This window comes from Macrobrachium rosenbergii, chromosome 7, assembly GCF_040412425.1.
Source record: "Macrobrachium rosenbergii isolate ZJJX-2024 chromosome 7, ASM4041242v1, whole genome shotgun sequence".
NCBI lineage: Eukaryota > Metazoa > Arthropoda > Malacostraca > Decapoda > Palaemonidae > Macrobrachium > Macrobrachium rosenbergii.
In genome coordinates this window covers 8,324,925-8,342,336 of record NC_089747.1, presented here as the reverse complement: position 1 = coordinate 8,342,336, position 17,412 = coordinate 8,324,925, and the positions used below count along the sequence as shown (strand labels likewise).

Below are 17,412 nucleotides of genomic sequence, written 5' to 3'. Positions count from 1 at the left end.
GCGCCCTCCTTCAGCGAATACATGGAAGACAACAAATGAAGTAAAATGGGGAGGAAACAGAAGGATGTTTCTAAGAACGAGGAAAAAGCGAAATCGATTCAAGAATTTCCTTCAGTTTCCATCAGACTTTTAGTTAACTTGGGCAAAAGTTTTCCCTCTCATTGCCTTTCATTGCGACGTGTGCTAATGTCATTCTCTCGACAGGAAAATGATTTTCGATGAAAAGCCATTGAGATGAAGATGTAATGTTGGTACCTACAATTTTATGGGCATTGGCAAGGCATCAATTCCTTAGATAACTTTATCATAGAAGGGAAAGTGCATTTCCAGTTTCAATCTTTTCTTCAAAGGAGTTATTCTTTAGATAACTTCACCATACAATGATAAACCACTTTCAGTTTCACGAATATATATATATATATTTTCTTCTACCTAAAGTGAAAAGGCGCTTCAAGATTCAAAGATGTGTCACTGAGTTTATTTTTTAGATAGCTCCGGTATTAAACAATGAAAATGCGCCTTTAGTTTTAATGGCATTAAGGGAATTAATTTTTTTTTCGGATAACTTCGCTTTAAAAGAGGAAGGTTCCTTCAAATTCCAAGGACATTTGAAAATCATTTTATACTTTAAGTAACTGTGAAAAAGGTTCATCAGGAGATGAATTCAGAACTATTGTGTAAAAGTAAATGGTACCCTTTAATTTCAGAGACATTTGTGTATCATTTATATTATATATATATATATATATATATATATATATATATATATATATATATATATATATATATATATATATATAGTACATCTTGGAAGGAGATTAAAAGGCTTCTTCGTTCTTCAAGGATGTAAAGCAATGATTCTATTTTTCTATAAGTAACTTCAGTATGCATGCAAAATCCCCTTAGGTTTAAGGACATTACAGTATGTTGTAAATTCATTTTTCAAGAAGTAGAGAGGCATATTTTTCCGTTTAAACGACGTGAGATAATGAATGTAGTTTTTAATGAAATACAACTACCGTACAATAACTTCTGTAGCATAGTAGGTGAGCGCTTACCAAATTTCTCATCCTAGGCCAATATGAAGACCTGCCGAGGAAAATATTCAGTCCCTTTCCGGGTTTTCAAAATATTTCCGTGGAAATCACATAAAAAAATTATTATAAAATTGAAAAACTAAACATTTATTGTGTGGCAGTTATACTTCCATAGATCTGCTAACAGTGACCAGTAAATTTCATAATTCTTTATATTTGCATAAAGATCTGGCAGGAACCAAAGCCTTTTTTAAGTTTATTGTGTGTAAATAAGTTCATTGTATGGGTACGATATGACTGAATCTTTATGTTGAGAACCGATAACTCGTTACAAGTTACGAAATCTTACCACTACACTAAAACGAGTCATGGCCTCTTAACGAACTTGCGCATTAGATAACGTCACGTACGCTTTCCCAGCAATTGTTAAACAAGAGGATAGGTGAATAGATGAATTGAAAAACAATTGAGTTACCCTGCTATTCAGCTTCGCCTTTGTTCACCAATCAAAGAACCGAAACAGATTTTTGAATTCAGCGTGGAAAGGTTTGGAAACAAGGGTGTGTTTTTCTTATTCGGCAGATACGTAAATGATAGATATGCCTAAATGAATGTCAAAAGAAACGGAATATAAGTACAATGAGATATGAATAAGAAAAGGTCGTTCCTTGCACAGCCTATTGTTCTCCAAACAAAACTGTAGAGAGAGAGACAGAGATCTCAATTAGCAAAACGCGCCAAGACCGGATTTAAACAAGGAAACACTGACTCCAACCAGACTCGGAGCAGCTTTTTACCTTCGGGATGAATGTCCATCTCTCTCTCTCTCTCTCTCTCTCTCTCTCTCTCTCTCTCTCTCTCTCTCTCTCTCTGTAAGTTTTAGTATGCATCTTTCGTCATAATGTCCCTATCATTGCGCAAGAAGCCTGTATTGTACGGCGTGTTATGCTCGTATGACATCGAAACTTCTTAGTATGTGGAAATGCAAAGATTTCTCGTCATTGTTCTGATTTATAAAAGACGTGTTGAACGGCGTTTGTTAAATCCAACCGCAATAGCTCAAGATAAACAAAAGTGAAGCGAAAACAAATATTCCAAAGTCAACTAGAGAACGAAAAAAAAATAGAGTATCATCTTACTGGTGTAGACATTTATCAAGATTATTAGGCAAAACTGATTACTACCGCGTCTCTCTGGTTCGGTAACCACCACCTTACGTGCAAAACTGGGGCTGTGCTTACTACCAGCCCCTTGGATATGAACATAAAAACATAAACCAAAGCCTGTAAATATCATAAACATAAACAGAAGACATTAACACAAAGACGTAAACAAAAGGAAGTAAATGTTCTGGTCGGCGACTGGCGGGAACCAGGCCGCAGTAGTTGTCTCCAGCTTTACCGATTGCTATGCCTAACAATGACAGTATTCAGATGATTCAACAAGAAAAGGTGAGTTCTGGAACTTCTGCGCCGCAACTTTGCAAAAAATTACATTATGTGAGAAAAGGAAATATGCATTATTATTAGCCTAGTTACCCACGCTATAATTTACGTTTTCTTTATATTGCAGTTGCAGTTTTCTTTTATTAAATATTGTAAACGATAATAAAATGCGTTGTTATTCGCTAATGCAGGGCAGTTTAACTAGATTTAAATTTATTATGGAACGTACTAAAGCTAATTGCGTTAGATATCCGAGTGAGAAGAAATCAAAGGGAGAGAGGAAATTAGCCAACACAGCAAAAGTCATTGCGGTTGTGTATACTGGTATTTTCGGCTTTGGAACCGATCGGCACTGCTGAAGGGTCCAGTACTCTGGTCGGTATGGCGTTGTAAATCAGTCGTTTTGGTACCCAAAGGAAGTCGTTTCAACAGTAGTCTATATATCAAAGTACGTTTCACTATATACATACTACAAAGACAGGTTATAAAGGTTGATTTAAAAAGAATAATCCAAAATGAAGATCACAAGTTTCAAAGTTCAGAAAAACTAGGATTAACAAATTTCATCGGCCTAGAGCCCAACCCTCACCACAGAGAAGGTTCCACCTCCATAAAAAGTCCCAGAAGTCTTCAGCCATGAGCATCCAGCACAATGTGCATCAAGAGGCTTCCTACTCTGAATTTAAAGTTTGCCAACCACGCTGATCCCAGATTCTCAGGATCCTCCGAGGGCTGCCATCAGAGAATCACGCAATTCTTATTGAGAAGCTTTCTGGGATATCAGTTTGGTGGGGCTGAAAACTTTTGGCAGTACTCTCTGGTAGCTGTGGTTTTCCTCTCTCTACAAAGGCGCTCTCCACATCCATCCAGGGTCTCTGTACCTTTCCATCTTTTATTTATGCTCTTCTAGATTGTGAAAATTGCATACTTTGTGGAATTTTAAACATTTTTTTTTTTCAATTTTTCAGTCATTTTTCGGCTGTACTCACCTATATATTAGAGTGTAGTACCATTGTGAATCTAGCATCGCCTGTCCAATACTGAAGCTCTTCAAGGATCAAAGAACTATCGGATGAAGAATGCATAAACAGAGTAAGAAAGCAGCAGGTCTTGTTAATCCCTTCAAAACGTCAGCCATGGAGACGGGAAGAAGTGCTGGAAATACTGGAACTGTTGCCAGAAAACCATAGATTCCATATTTGCATGAGAATTTAACGAAAATAGAAGAAAACCTGTGCCAAGGAAGTATAATTAGCATGTAAGAGACCCATCGCACCGATCGCGGTCTCTTTTAGCACACGTGTGTGTTCGTCATCCATCGGAGGGGACAGGACGGAAACAAAGAGCATCCCGTTTTCTCTCTCTCTCGAGGAACGCAACTTCTACCATACAATGTTTCCGTCTGTTTCTCCCTAACCATTGTTGTCTCGATTTGTGTACAATCACCACTACTTGCATTGCCATGCAAGCATTCTAATCATGTACTCATGGTGTTCCACCGAATCTTCTGTATCAAACTGTATGTGTGTTTCTGTTTGTGAAGACGCCAAACGTCTCGCCATTTCACATATATTGTGCTGCTGCATTGTATTCATTCATCTGTCTCGGATCTCATTCAACTGTCCATATGTGGAATTTCCTGGCCTTTCCATTGGTATATGTCTTATCATTGTACGTTTATTATGTCTCACACAATCGCCATCTGTTTGTCTGTGTGTAGATACTACTTTGCGGCTCGCACCAGCCAATAACAACTTCAAAGATTCTGTACATTCAGTCAGTAAGGAACCACTAATAAACCAGTCAACACCCAGCCAGTATGTCACTCAATCCCGTCCATACAAGTACATGGAAAAGCATGAACCATACTAGTTGGACGTGAGAGACCTGCTTATATGCCGGTAGAAGGAAACCACAGCTTCAGGAGTGTTACTGAAAATCTTCAGCTGCCCCAACTTGAGATCCATCCTTGCGATGAGCAAATTCATCACCTCTGGAAAATCCAAGGAACCTGGAAGCAGCGTAGTTTGCAAGTTCGAATTCGGAGGTGTAAAAGCTTTTCAAATCTTACACTTGAATTACTTCTCAATAACAAGAAGAATTACATTGTGACTGAAGGTTATCGTAAAAGACCTGTTGAAACTCTTCCATTCTTCTTTTTGTATTGGCTTCTAGGGTATCATCGTGACCTGCAGTCGCTAAAGCATCAGGTCATCTGCCCATCTTTGCTTCAGTCAACCAAGAATATATATATATATATATATATATATATATATATATATATATATATATATATATATATATATATATATATATATATATATATATATTATGTGTGTGAGTGTGTAGAAGAAAGAGGGCAGAAGAGAAATCAGAAGGAAATGGAAGCGGGAGCGACGAAAAGGTAGGAGGAATAGGGAAAAAGTGAGAAAGTAAAAAGACAATAGAGAAGGAAAAAGTAAAAAAAAATGAGGAAAGAACAGAAGGGAAGGGAATGAGAAAGGAACAAGAGAAAGACAAAATCTGAAGGAAACGGAAAAGAGGACGAAAAAAGAAGGAAAATGAAAAAGGGACTCGGAAGAAAGGAAAAAACCAGATACGGAAAGAAAAGAGAAGTAAAACAAAAGCAGACAGGAAAAGAAAGAAGGAAGGAATAAGAAAGAAACGATGCAATAGAAAAGAGAGACAAAGAAGATAGAGAAAATGAAATGGAAAGTCACAACAAAAGGAAGAATATGGAGAGAAAGGAAAATAGAAATCGGGAGGAAAGTCAGAGGTAGGAAGAAGAAGAAGAAGCAAGAAAGTGACAAAAGGAGAAGAAAAAGATGGAGGAAGAGATGAGAGAAAATATCACAGAGGAAAATAAAAGAGAGAGAGAGAGAGAAGAAACAGATAAAATAAAGTATTAAAGAGAGAAAGAGTATAAAATTATAAAAAAGGAAAAAAGAGAGAGTGAAGAGGGAAGGAGGAAACAAGAACCAGATAGAAAATTAAAATAAAGAGGAATAAGAAAGAAAATACCAAAAGGAAAATAATCACCCTTACGGCTGGCCAGTCAGTAACCCCTTTCTTATATCTGGTATATATTTATCGCATTCATAGCAGACATGTAAATAGTTGCAACGCCAGCTTACACAGTCAATCAATCACCTGGGACATCGAAACGTCTCTAGTGTGTAACATACATACTCGAAATTACATCTTCCTTCTCATATTCTAAATTATTATTATTATTATTATTATTATTATTATTATTATTATTATTATTATTATTTTAAATACGCAAAATTCATATTTTAATAAAATGCCCATTAGAAAAAAAAATTTAATTTTGCATATTCTTGAAGTAACCTGAAACATGTACGATGTACGCATTCTGAGACAATCAACATTGGCGCTGAAATTGCTCTTGACACTTGGGGAAATTCAATTAATTTTTAATTCTCAGTTCTTAAGTCATTTTCTTCGGAATAGCAAGGTAATGATTTCTTCTGTTAAGCCGTATGAATTAAATATTTCTTAATTAAATTCCCCTCTTTAATTATTTACAAGGCACAAGAAAAAAAAATTTTACATAAAAAACGCTCCCTCTTTGACGTAAACACAAGCGTCACCGAGGCTCAGAATAGAACCTTTATTGATAAACCCAGTTACAGCCAATTTACTTCTGACGCCTACTCGTTTCTGTACGAAAGAATATACTTTTTTTAGTAACCTAAACATCTTTTTCCGATAATAAAAGGATTTTTTTCTGTGATCGTGAGAAAGAGCTTCAGGAAAATTATTACGATTTGACAGTACCCGCATCGACGAAACGGTTAGCGATTAATAGTCCGCAGTGGCGGCAAAAACTCACCAATGTAATAAAGTACAGACGGGCTGAAGCATCCCACCCACACTTTGAAGTCGTTGCTTGCATTCCAGTATAAAGGAGAGTCGATAGCTGGAAGGAGACAAAGCTTTTCCAGGCTCGGCAGCGGAAAGGTCAGTTCGCTTGGTCTCATCTTAATGGCTCCGATGGCGTCTCCCAGGAGGAACTACAACGTTTTGGTGAGCAAAGTATTTCCTTCTTGTCCTTGAAAGATACTAAAGGATAAGATACTATTGTATAGTATCTTAGTGTGCTAGTTTCTTGGAGAGTGAGATAATATATTATGTAGGTGATGCAATTCTTGCTGCAGTGGGACTATTGCCATGCTCATTACCATATTGCACAGGCAATGCTGTACTCTTCGATTCTGAATACTTGCTTGGCAGTACCTTTGACGCTAATCTTTCTTTTTCACGCCACATTAAAATGGTGCCAAATGTTTGAATTATTCTGAAGGTTTCTTGTTTAAATGTCAACACAGATTTTTTGACACTGTGATCTCTTTTCAGTCAACTTCGATTACCTTGATTTAGATCAAGGTAAAAAGTTACTCTCTCTCTCTCTCTCTCTCTCTCTCTCTCTCTCTCTCTCTTTCTCTCTCTCTCTCTCTCTCTCGGAGTCGCAAATTCACTTTCTTTGGGTCTGTGCCCAAATTAACACAATCCTAGTACATCTTAGTCTATTTTTATCTTACACTAAAATTATACGGATTCTTAAAACACTCATTCAGAATTTATTGCAGACATCTCATTTCAGCAACGGGGAAAGAGTGCATGAATACACATTATGGAAAATGAAAAACAAATAATCTTTTGTGGAACTTCAAGAAATATCCCTCAGTTGATTATGAAAATTTTTTTCTTTCGCCTTTCGTTTACCTTATTTAGTTCTGTAGGGTTTCTCAAAAGTGCACGTGAAAACATTGCTAAATTGTCGTGGCACTGAATTATATAAATGTCACTTTTCGAATTTAATTTCTTGTCATTGATAAATCATGAGGTTTTTTAAGGATTTTATGGACATTCTTGGACGGTGATGCAGGTGGGGGTACCTGAAGGTCATTGATGTTTTTACATTGCTTTTTTTTTTAGGGATTTGTTGGTATAGTTGAAACAAGACTTCAAGTAAAATTTTCGCCGTTAATGTGCCTGCACCATAGTATAAACTCTTCCAAAAATGGTCCTTATCCGCACATAAACTTTAGACAACGTAAAGATCTAGGATAAGTTAGTTTAGGTTGAAATTTAGCATAAGTCATTGATGCAAAATGCATAGATTTATAGCTCATATCTAGACCAAGTGAAAAAGAGGCCTGCTCACTTCCTCCCAAATCTCTCATGTGGGCGGAGCTTTGTCTACCTCCTTATTACGTCAGCAGGTGAATTGCCGTAAAAAGCAGGTACCTCAGAGATACGTCATCGCCTACGTAGTTACCCCAGGTGGGAGGCGACTCCGCCCATTTCGGTAGACCTTGTCTCTCTTGGCCTTGGCTCATATCTAAGAGCCAAGCAGCCGCCAACTACGGATTCTGGGCGTAGACGCCAAAATCGTTCGAAAAATTAGGAAAATATCTATTTAATCACTTCGTCTTATATTCTCGGTGCCTTCACTTTACATTACATTACATTAAAAACTTGCCCCTAATCCCACATATTTCTCTCTTTCTGGGAAAAGAAAATACTATTGATTATTCCCTGCGTTAAGATGATTTGTAAATTAATAAACCAGAACATGTAATGTTATTAGTGTAATGATGGAAATCCTTCTTTTTAATTAATGACAATACCCTTCATAATTGGTTGGAAAAAGATTGGTTTTCATCTTATCAATTTGTGAAATTAATAAACCGTAACATGGCGACTTCAGAGGGAAAGGGATAGTTCCCCTTATTTTATTTTAATTTTGTGTGCACATATCTTAGTTTATGTTGTACATTTGCCATAACACTTAATAGTGTTCTTGTGTATCTTTGCCTTAATGTAACACAAATTACGAGAGTTGTTATGGTAAAAAGTTGCAACATGATAGCTTGCATGTGGTTTTTAAGATGTGATATTCTTCCATGGAATATATATCAACTTCAATTACACCTCTTGTGCATGAAAAAAGGCTAAAATGTAACAGTTAAGTTAGGCATTGCCTAGCCTAACTGCATGCTGTTGGACACAAAATAAATGAACTTTTTGTATTACAGTCTAGGGAATCCAGTCAAACCAGTCATGTAATACATGAACCAGTAGATACCTGTACAAGAACCAGTATAGCACTATTAAGAACCAGTTTAAAAATTAGATTTGTTTACACCATGTAACCTACTAAGAAGCATTAAACAACCCGCGGAAGTCGGCGTTTCTCAACCCTAACTACAAAAATCGAAAATTGCATAATCCGGGGTTTATTAACCTAGGCCATTGTGTTATTAATTTGTTTAGTCGTTATATATAGGCTCGTCTGAGTTATTGTCCTAAAATGAATAGCCTTCTGACAATTGACATGTAGCCACGAGTAGCAGTAAGAATGACATATCGAGAGTAAACAGAGTTTTGAGGATATTTTCCAAATTGTCCTACACAGTCGTATTTTTGTGTGTTTCGGACACGCAGAAAAAAATTATGTAGCCTTAAAATAGATTGTTTAAAACAGCAGAGCGTCAAAAGACAGGTAATCGAAAATTGCATAACCTTAAAATAAAATACTCAGCAATCATGTCAGACTCACTTTCAGTTCTTCTTTAAATCGTAATGAGCGAACGAGCTAAGAATAGCTCACATAACCTCAACATGCACTACTGAAATTAAAGCCAAGAGTTGGCGAAATCTGGGACTAACACAGATACACATTACAACAAAGTATTTCTTGCAGATGTTGGGGTTCATTCTCCTGACGGTCTTGTTGTCGACTTCCGACATCACATGTTCTTCAGTTACCACCACGTCACCCTTAAGCTTCGAGAACAGAGGATATCCTTTTTCATCTCTGAATCTCGGGAGTATCTCGTTCCCCGCGAAGAGACAGCTGGGCGCCAAAAGAATTCGAGAAGTGTCTTGCAGCGGTCCACTTTACAGTCGCTCCAATTACCTTGAGCTTCGCGCCGTCTGCAGCGACTGTTACAACTTATATCGTAGACCTTACGTTTATGTGGAATGCAAGTACGTATCAGTCCCCAAACCATCAGCTGTTTATTTTTAACGATAGGCCTATTTCAAGATCCAGAGTTGACGTCTGTTTTGTTGATGTACAAAAGAAACTTTGAAAACAATTAATATCAGTTCCAAAGTAGCCGTAATAGTAATGGTAGTAGCAAAACAGCAATAATAATAATAACAATTTTTGTTTATATACAGAAGAGACTGCTTCATGAACGACTACTTCCATCAGTGCATTGAAGTCCTACATCTAGATTCAAGAAGAATTTTAGGTCTCAGAAATGTCACGGCGTTCTTCTGAAAACTGAAAAACACTTTTACGTTGGAGGAAGAGATTCTTCAGAAAATAACCTAAATATAGTCCAGTGTGCTATCCTTTGTACTCCTGCCGTAGAACTCAGTGAACTCTGTAATAAATGAGAGGAAAATAAATCAATTTGGCAGTTAGTCGAATAAGTCGATCTTTGTGGACCTTTAAATAAATCGGTCACTCTCCGCCTTTCCTGTTGAATTTCTTGGCTATTCCGGTAAAGATACGGTTGGTCAAATTATGATGAATATTATTAGCATTTAAAAATGAAAAATAGCACTTGTAAGATTGTTTGCACATCTCCCATTTCTCTTAAACAGTACAATTGGCCTAGCACAGCTTTCCCTGTGGGTTTGATTTATTCTAAAAAAAATTATTATACTTTGTTAAAAAAAAAAGACCATTTTTGTCATTCAAACGTAGTTATAAATACTTTGGCTTATAAGAAGTTGGGGGATCCTGCCTGGCGGGTCACGGTGAAGCCCAAGAGCAATTGAAGACTGATTATCCAGACTACTTTTGAACGCTGAGGGTATATCCCTCAAAACCGTATGATCTGAGCTTGAATATGAGCTAAGTCTTCTGCTGTACTGAATTGTATATCTTAAGTAAGTCATCAGGAAGAGGACTTAGGAGCGTGAATTTACTGGACAGTATCTCGTGACTCATTTTATATATATATATATATATATATATATATATATATATATGTGTGTGTGTGTGTGTGTGTGTGTGTGTGTGTGTGTGTGTGTGTGTGTGTGTGTTTGATAAGGCTATCAGTGAAAGTCACTGTAGGAGGACAAGCTAGAGTCTATATGAGATTCTCTGCGCATTGTTCGGGCAACACAAAGACAGAATGGCAGTAGTGTTTCTCATGATGCACTGATAAAATGAGAGAGAAGAAGTGGTTAGAGGCATTTAACAATTTTGCAGTTTTTTCAAGACTTGCACTAAATTCATTATTTACATATGTAATTTTGTTATAAAGTAAAATTTGATGTCTAATTGACCTTTTTTCGTTATTTGAAGCAGTTTTTTTCCCAGTCAGATTCAGTGGATTGGCTTTAAAATTCGAATATTACCGGTTTAACGAAAGGGTAGACATTCGCTAGACCTAAACTAAGTTTTATTACTCCAACTGGTGTACCCGATATTTTCTTGAAGAAAGCCCTTAAGCCAGCTGAATTTTGGAGGGATACGTCCAGAGCCTTATGATTATATACCGATCTAAAAAAAAATGCCCTCGACTAACCTGACTGGTAAGGTCAGTGCCATCTGTTGGTGACGGAATAAATCGGAAATTGCGTTACAGCCTGTGCTTCAGTTCATTGTTTCCCTTGTTTCCTTCGTATGTTTACTCTCCCAAATTGTTTTCCTTGTTATTGTATGAATTATTTTGATTTGCCAAAGTGTATTGCATTCATGTCACGGAGAAATTCACAACGTGTGACTACATGGCTGCTTATCTCCGAAATCATCACTGAATAATAGGCATAATGAAGGACAGACATTTATTGGATGTGTAAATCGTCTGGTAGCACTCTGGTAAGTAGCAATGATGGAAATTTTTATTCCACTGTAGGCTAGGACTAAATCCAAATAGTATCTAATGTGATTTAAAAGTGCACTAGACCTGTGGCGAAATCTTGCAGGATTATTCTAAGCGTAGCTTGTGTGGAAATGTTGGGGTAAAACATACAAAGCGGTCTTTTGCATTTTATTTCTCACTATCCTTGTATTGCTTTTTTTTTCATCATAGGCCTAGGACAACAGATTCTAGATGATTAGGCTATAGGCCTTGTATTGGTTGGTAGCCTAACCAGCCAATACAACGCTTTTGCAACGTAATCAATAATAATCAGTTGTCATAGGCCTGTCAAGAAAAAGAGGCAATACAAGGATAGAGAGAAGTTAAATGCAAAAGACAACTCTGTATGCTTTACCGCAAATATTTCCAGACAAGCTACCCTTTGAGTAACCTTGCATGATTTTGCCTATTTTATTGACATAGAACTCACTTGATTTTAGCTTTCTAATAATGAGAGGAAACAGGTATTTAGTGTTCTGGTGCTTTGGAATAATTAAAATTTTGAGTACCCAGGTCCAGTAAGTGGTGTAGCTAAACTCTTACTGTATGAAAGCCCACTTCAGAAAATAACTATGAAGAGGATGACATGCAGGTAAATGTATATATATATAAATTGGGTAGAACTATAGGATAGCTCCGCGTCGCCGACGGCACTATAACTTGACTTTTTCTACAGTTTTCTGGTTGCTAATTATGAATTTACCTTTCATTTTTGGCGCTCGAGTCCAATTAACCTGTAATTAACCCTCGAAGTCCATCCAACAAGGGGTTTCCATACGCGATCTTCACAAGACAGAGCACGGGTACGTCTGTTTCGAATGGTTCGTATCTCGTCCAGCAAGTGCAATAACTTGTTAACGTATGGGTACCCCCCCCCCGGGCCAGTACTAAACACGGCGAAGGGACATTCCATTTGGCCGATAATAAACAGATGCACCACCAGTATCAGAACCCCTAAAAGTGTAGAAAAAAACAGTTGAAAAGGGAAAAACAGGCACGGAGCTAATATATATTAAATTATTGTAAATGGTAGAAATATAGCTCTTGGGGGTCATTCACTTTTGCATGTTCCAACCAAATCGATATTGATTTTGCATAGAAATTCATAGTTTTGGTGTTGGAAGGACACCTGTGTAACTCGAGAAACTATAGTTTTCTAGGAGGAAATTAGAAGACAAGAATAAACCAGTAAAACCATATTTCAACTGAAATATATCCTAACCAAACATAGGGCACACAGAGCAGTGTTACACAGTACACAGATGTACAGGGATGTATTTTAGTATAGCCTACCTAACCTAGAGAGTTTCAAAAGAAGTGTAAGGTCCTTAGATTAAAGAATAAATTTCCTTTAAAGTTGTTTGTATTGTCCAAATGCTTGTATGTATCATAGTTTTTGTTTCTTACATATTGTTTTAGGCCACATTGAAACCGGGTGTGCTCAGAAATTTTGTTGATACACTGTACTTTCCTGTTGCAGAATCCATGGAAGAGTACTTTGCTAAGTACACTGAAGGGTAGCTGATTCCTTGTCGCATACAGTATTTAGTTGACTAAGAACCTTCTGCTGCATGTTGATTTTTACCATGGTCCTCCACTATCTGCCTAGGATTGAAGCTCAATAAACAAAGTACTCAGAGCCCATCCCTGTCCATCAATTTGCTGCCAATTGTTTCTGGTGCACTACAAGAGTTATAAGACCCAAGCCTACTTGGATGAGAACTATGAGATGGGAGGCTAGAAGTGAAAGCACAGGAAAGACTTGAGTTGTAGAATTTCACATTAGTCCTTTGCTCAAAAAAATCTGCATAGAATTTTAGCATGGTGGCCATTTATCAAGACACCATTCATTTCAGAATGGTGTTTTTATAATTGTTCAGAGGATGACAAGCATGGAAGTTGCCACAGAAATTCACGGTAAAAGAAAAACTTTTTGCCATTTGAAATCCCAACATAACTTCCATTCTCCAGGATAGCCATGTGGCTGGTGAAATTCAATGTTTGATAATTTAGATTGGTTAAATTGCTTGGCTTTCCAGATTTTTATCTGGTTGTGCTCAGAAACTTGCTAAAACCAGTTGTACTCAGAAAATCTGCTTAGATTTTCAATTGTGGCACCATTTTCCAAGATGCCCACTATCTTGATTAAAGTATGTTGTTCCATCATCCAGTTACTAGTTCCCCATTAAAGAAGTAGGATATATTATTGCTAACTTTTGAATTCTGGAAGTATATCATATCTTTGGAAATATCAATCATTGTCACTCAAACTACAGTATATGGAATGTAAGGTGCACACCAGGAGCAACATCTTAGTAAACCATTATTGGCTCATAATAAAACTGAGCGGGTACCAGTATTTATGTCATTAATCTTGGAAATGTGGTCTCAATGGCAAAAATAAAACTATGGTTTGAGATTGAGGTGAATCAGTGTATATCTGCATTACCGAGGAGCACTGGGGATCTTTCTCTGCTATTAAATTTAGAATAGGGTTCTTTGTTGGCTAACTGAGACCTAATATTCCAAACTCTTCAGTTTATTTTTCTGAAAGTTCAGGTAGCTCTGCCTGAATTGACAGGGTGTGCCAGCATGTGGGAACCATTCCAAGAATAACTCTAGTGTATTTGGATGGTGTATAGTTCATTTTGGATTTAAATGGTATTAGATTGCTCATTAGTACTGAACCCTTGGGCTGCAATGGAAGACACCTTCTGACACCCCTGGTACAACCTATACATTTACTTTTTTCTGTCATTCATCTGATCAACCGAGTGTTGTCACTCTTGGTCTTATAATGACTTTGGTGGCTCCGAGCTGCTGCAAGCTGAGTGGTATCTGAATCTGCTGCCCTCCATGTTGAGGCCCCAAGAGAATTACCCCTATGACCCCTTCTGCATTGGGAGCCAAACATGCTTCAGCACCACTGGTCTGTGCATTTATTCACACTTCATGGCTGGGGATTTGACTGTCTAATATATCCTGCTATAGATAGGCATTTCTTAATTTGTGAGAGAGATGTATGGTACCCTCAAAGGATCTATGGCAGGTTTTACTAGGCAAATTGAGCCATCTTCTGTGTTTGATTTCTTGGAAGGGGTTGCCCGTAGGTAGAGTCATTATTCAGGTCAGAGTTTCTAGTCTAACTCCACCATGATTAGCTCCTCAGTGTGTCAGCAGTTATGAATAACACTCAGCCCTTCCCCAAGTTTTCTGGTTTTAATGCATGGACCTCTGCCTCATTGGGGGTCTCCATGCTGTTGAGGAACTTTGAACAGTCTTGCCCACCCTGTAAACTCAGGCCCCAGAAGTAAGATGTAACAGTCGACCTATGTAGCCTTACCCAGGGTACCTTACAAGAGAGACAACTGACAAGAGATGTTACACTTGAGACTGTTTTCTTACTAGCATTAGCTTCAGCGAAGAAAGTAGGCAAATTGCAGTCTCTCCTATTTAGTGCGGCACTCTTAGGGACGGAATCACTGTCATTTTCATTCATTCCTGAGGTCATGGAAAAAAAAAACCAGAATCTGTCAGTTTCTGGCAGGAGACGCATGTCCTTCATGAGCCCTTCCCTGCAGAACTGTATATGATGGTCGAGATGAGATGCTGTTGTGTCCAGCACGCAGTAGTAAGTGCACAGAACTACACATCAGACCAGAGTGTCAACGACTATTTGTTAGCATGGCTATCTAAGAACTATGTCTTATTTTGGCTTCAGAAGTTGTCAACCAGGCATACAAGTCATCTGGGTATGGTGCCAACTCTATAACCCAGGCAAGGGCTCACAAAAGTCCAGGGTATTGCCCCTTCCCTGGCAAAGAGGATGAGCTTTGTGATGTCACAGATACTTAAGCAGGTGGGTGGTGTTGCCTGACCACCTTCATCTCATTCTACCTGAGGGATGTTTTGCGCAAATTTTTCAATATGTTCTTCCCTGATGAGGGTCCAGCACTGACAAGCAATCCAGTACCATTCAAATCCCATGCTAACTATACCCCACCCAAATAAAGGTATTCTTGGCTGGGCTCCCCTATTCTCAAACACGCTATCAATTCAGGTAGAGCCATCTCAACAAAAGTACGAATTATAAAATTGACTTTAGAAAATTCAGCTTCTATCTCAATGTTTTGCATATGAGTGAATATCCTTGCCCATTAAATAGTTGCTATAGCTAAATTCAAAGATTTCCAAGACTTTTACCCATTTTTTTCCCTTCTTACGCTGTCACAATTGACTTTTGGGTGACAACATTTGCTTGGCAGTGATTGCAATTTTCATTGCTCGTAGAATTTGAATGAGGATAAGGTAGGATGGTATGCTCGTCACCCATTTAATTCAAATAGCTGACAGGGTCCACCAGCTGAAAGCCTTGACAAGCTCTGCATCTGCTGCAGAATCCAATTTCAACAAACGGATGACCCACAAATACACTGGGAACATCACATATTTCAGTGTAGACAGTGGATATTTGACCAGCAGATAATAACTGAAGTATGTATTTGCAAAGTGCATCATTTTATAACTGTATTTATACAGTATTCCTATTTCTTTACTTTTCGTTCAAAGACTCATAGCTGATAGGCGAGAGTTTTTTTTTTTTTTTTTTTTTTTTTTTTTTTTTCTCAATGTTTTTAAAACTTTCATTTATGATTACTGTATTTTTTTTTTACTGATGTTATACTTCCAGAATGGTAGCCTAGCCTCAGCTTCAGCTAGTATGTGACTTGAAAACCACAAAAAGGAAATTTAACTCCACAGTACATTAAGATTTATTTAGGTTAGTTGCAGTGCTGTAAATGATAGCTCAATTTTCCACATAAATACTTATATAATAAAAATTTAACACACCAGCTTAATAGTATTTAAGTATGTAGTTTGACTAGTCAGATATCATTAATGCTGTCAACCATCATCAGTTTGTCTCTTAAAAACTAGCCTTAGGAAGAAAGATACAGATCGTTGAATGTGTTGTACATCCTTGCAGGGTTTACCAATTGTCACGTTAAGTGATGGTTTTGTGGGAACTGCTGGTTCCCCGCTCGTTCCCTTTTGTGGATTGCTGCCTCCTTACCTTCAAGTTTTTTTTGTTTTGATGTTTTCGTTATGAGCTGCCGTTTTTCTGTCTTCAGTCGGGTCTGGTAGGGCAGCGAGAGTAGCGGCAGTGGCAGCAGCAGCAGGCAGTTTTGGAGTCGACGTTGGTCGAGTTTTTGAGCAGCAAATTGGAGCACGCCACGAAGTGGAGCGACGTAGGGGGTGGAGTGTGACCATGAGTAGTCGTGTGACCACGAGCTGCTCATCTTTGATGACAGCGTGAGGCTGTCCTGACGTCTCCATCGGGGTTTTCTGGTTGGTGGGTTCTTGTCCCTGTTGTGCAGCTGAGGGCTGTCTTGGTGCTCCGATGGAGGACGTATGTTTGGTATTTTTTTTCTGCCTGCTGTTGTTTATTTTTGCCTTTTTTTTTTAAGAGCTACTTTTTGTTTATGAAGTTAATTGTTTGTTTAACTTGATTTTGTTTAGTGCTGCCTTTTGGCCTTTTTTTTGTATTTATGGTTTTTATCTTTTTACCAGACCTGACTCACTTGTAAATACTTTCCTTAATAAATTAATATTAAGCTTATTTTATTGTTTTTGTTGTTTTCTCCTCCTTTGTTTGTTGCTTTTTTGCCCTGTCCTAGGTAAGTTCATGACAGTCCCGTGACAGCCCGTCCTGAGTTAAGTTAAAGAACCTGCAGCTGCGTTTTCTAACGGCCCACTGAGGTCGTTACCAATGGCGTTGACCACGTGACAGGGCATCGGGGTTTTTCTGGTTGGTGGGTTCTTGCTCTGTTTTGGCTGGCGTATTTTTTCTGGGTTTATTTTTGCCTTTTTTTACTTTTGTTTATGAAGTTAATTGTTTGCATTGGGGATCATGAGTGTAAAAAAAAATAATCTTTGTTTTTCTTTTTTTAGGTGGGAGTTAAAAAGTGTCACGTTAAGTGATGGTTTTTGCATTGGAACTGTGTAAAAAAAAAA

At 37.8% G+C, this 17,412-nt stretch overlaps 1 long non-coding RNA gene across 1 annotated transcript; it reads left to right on the top strand.

Moving 5' to 3' along the window:
- Positions 1-11,114: 11,114 nt before the first annotated feature.
- Positions 11,115-16,250, top strand: LOC136840079 (uncharacterized). Its single transcript, XR_010853527.1, has 2 exons — positions 11,115-11,354; positions 12,878-16,250. It is a non-coding gene; the product is annotated as an uncharacterized lncRNA (long non-coding RNA).
- Positions 16,251-17,412: the final 1,162 nt, after the last annotated feature.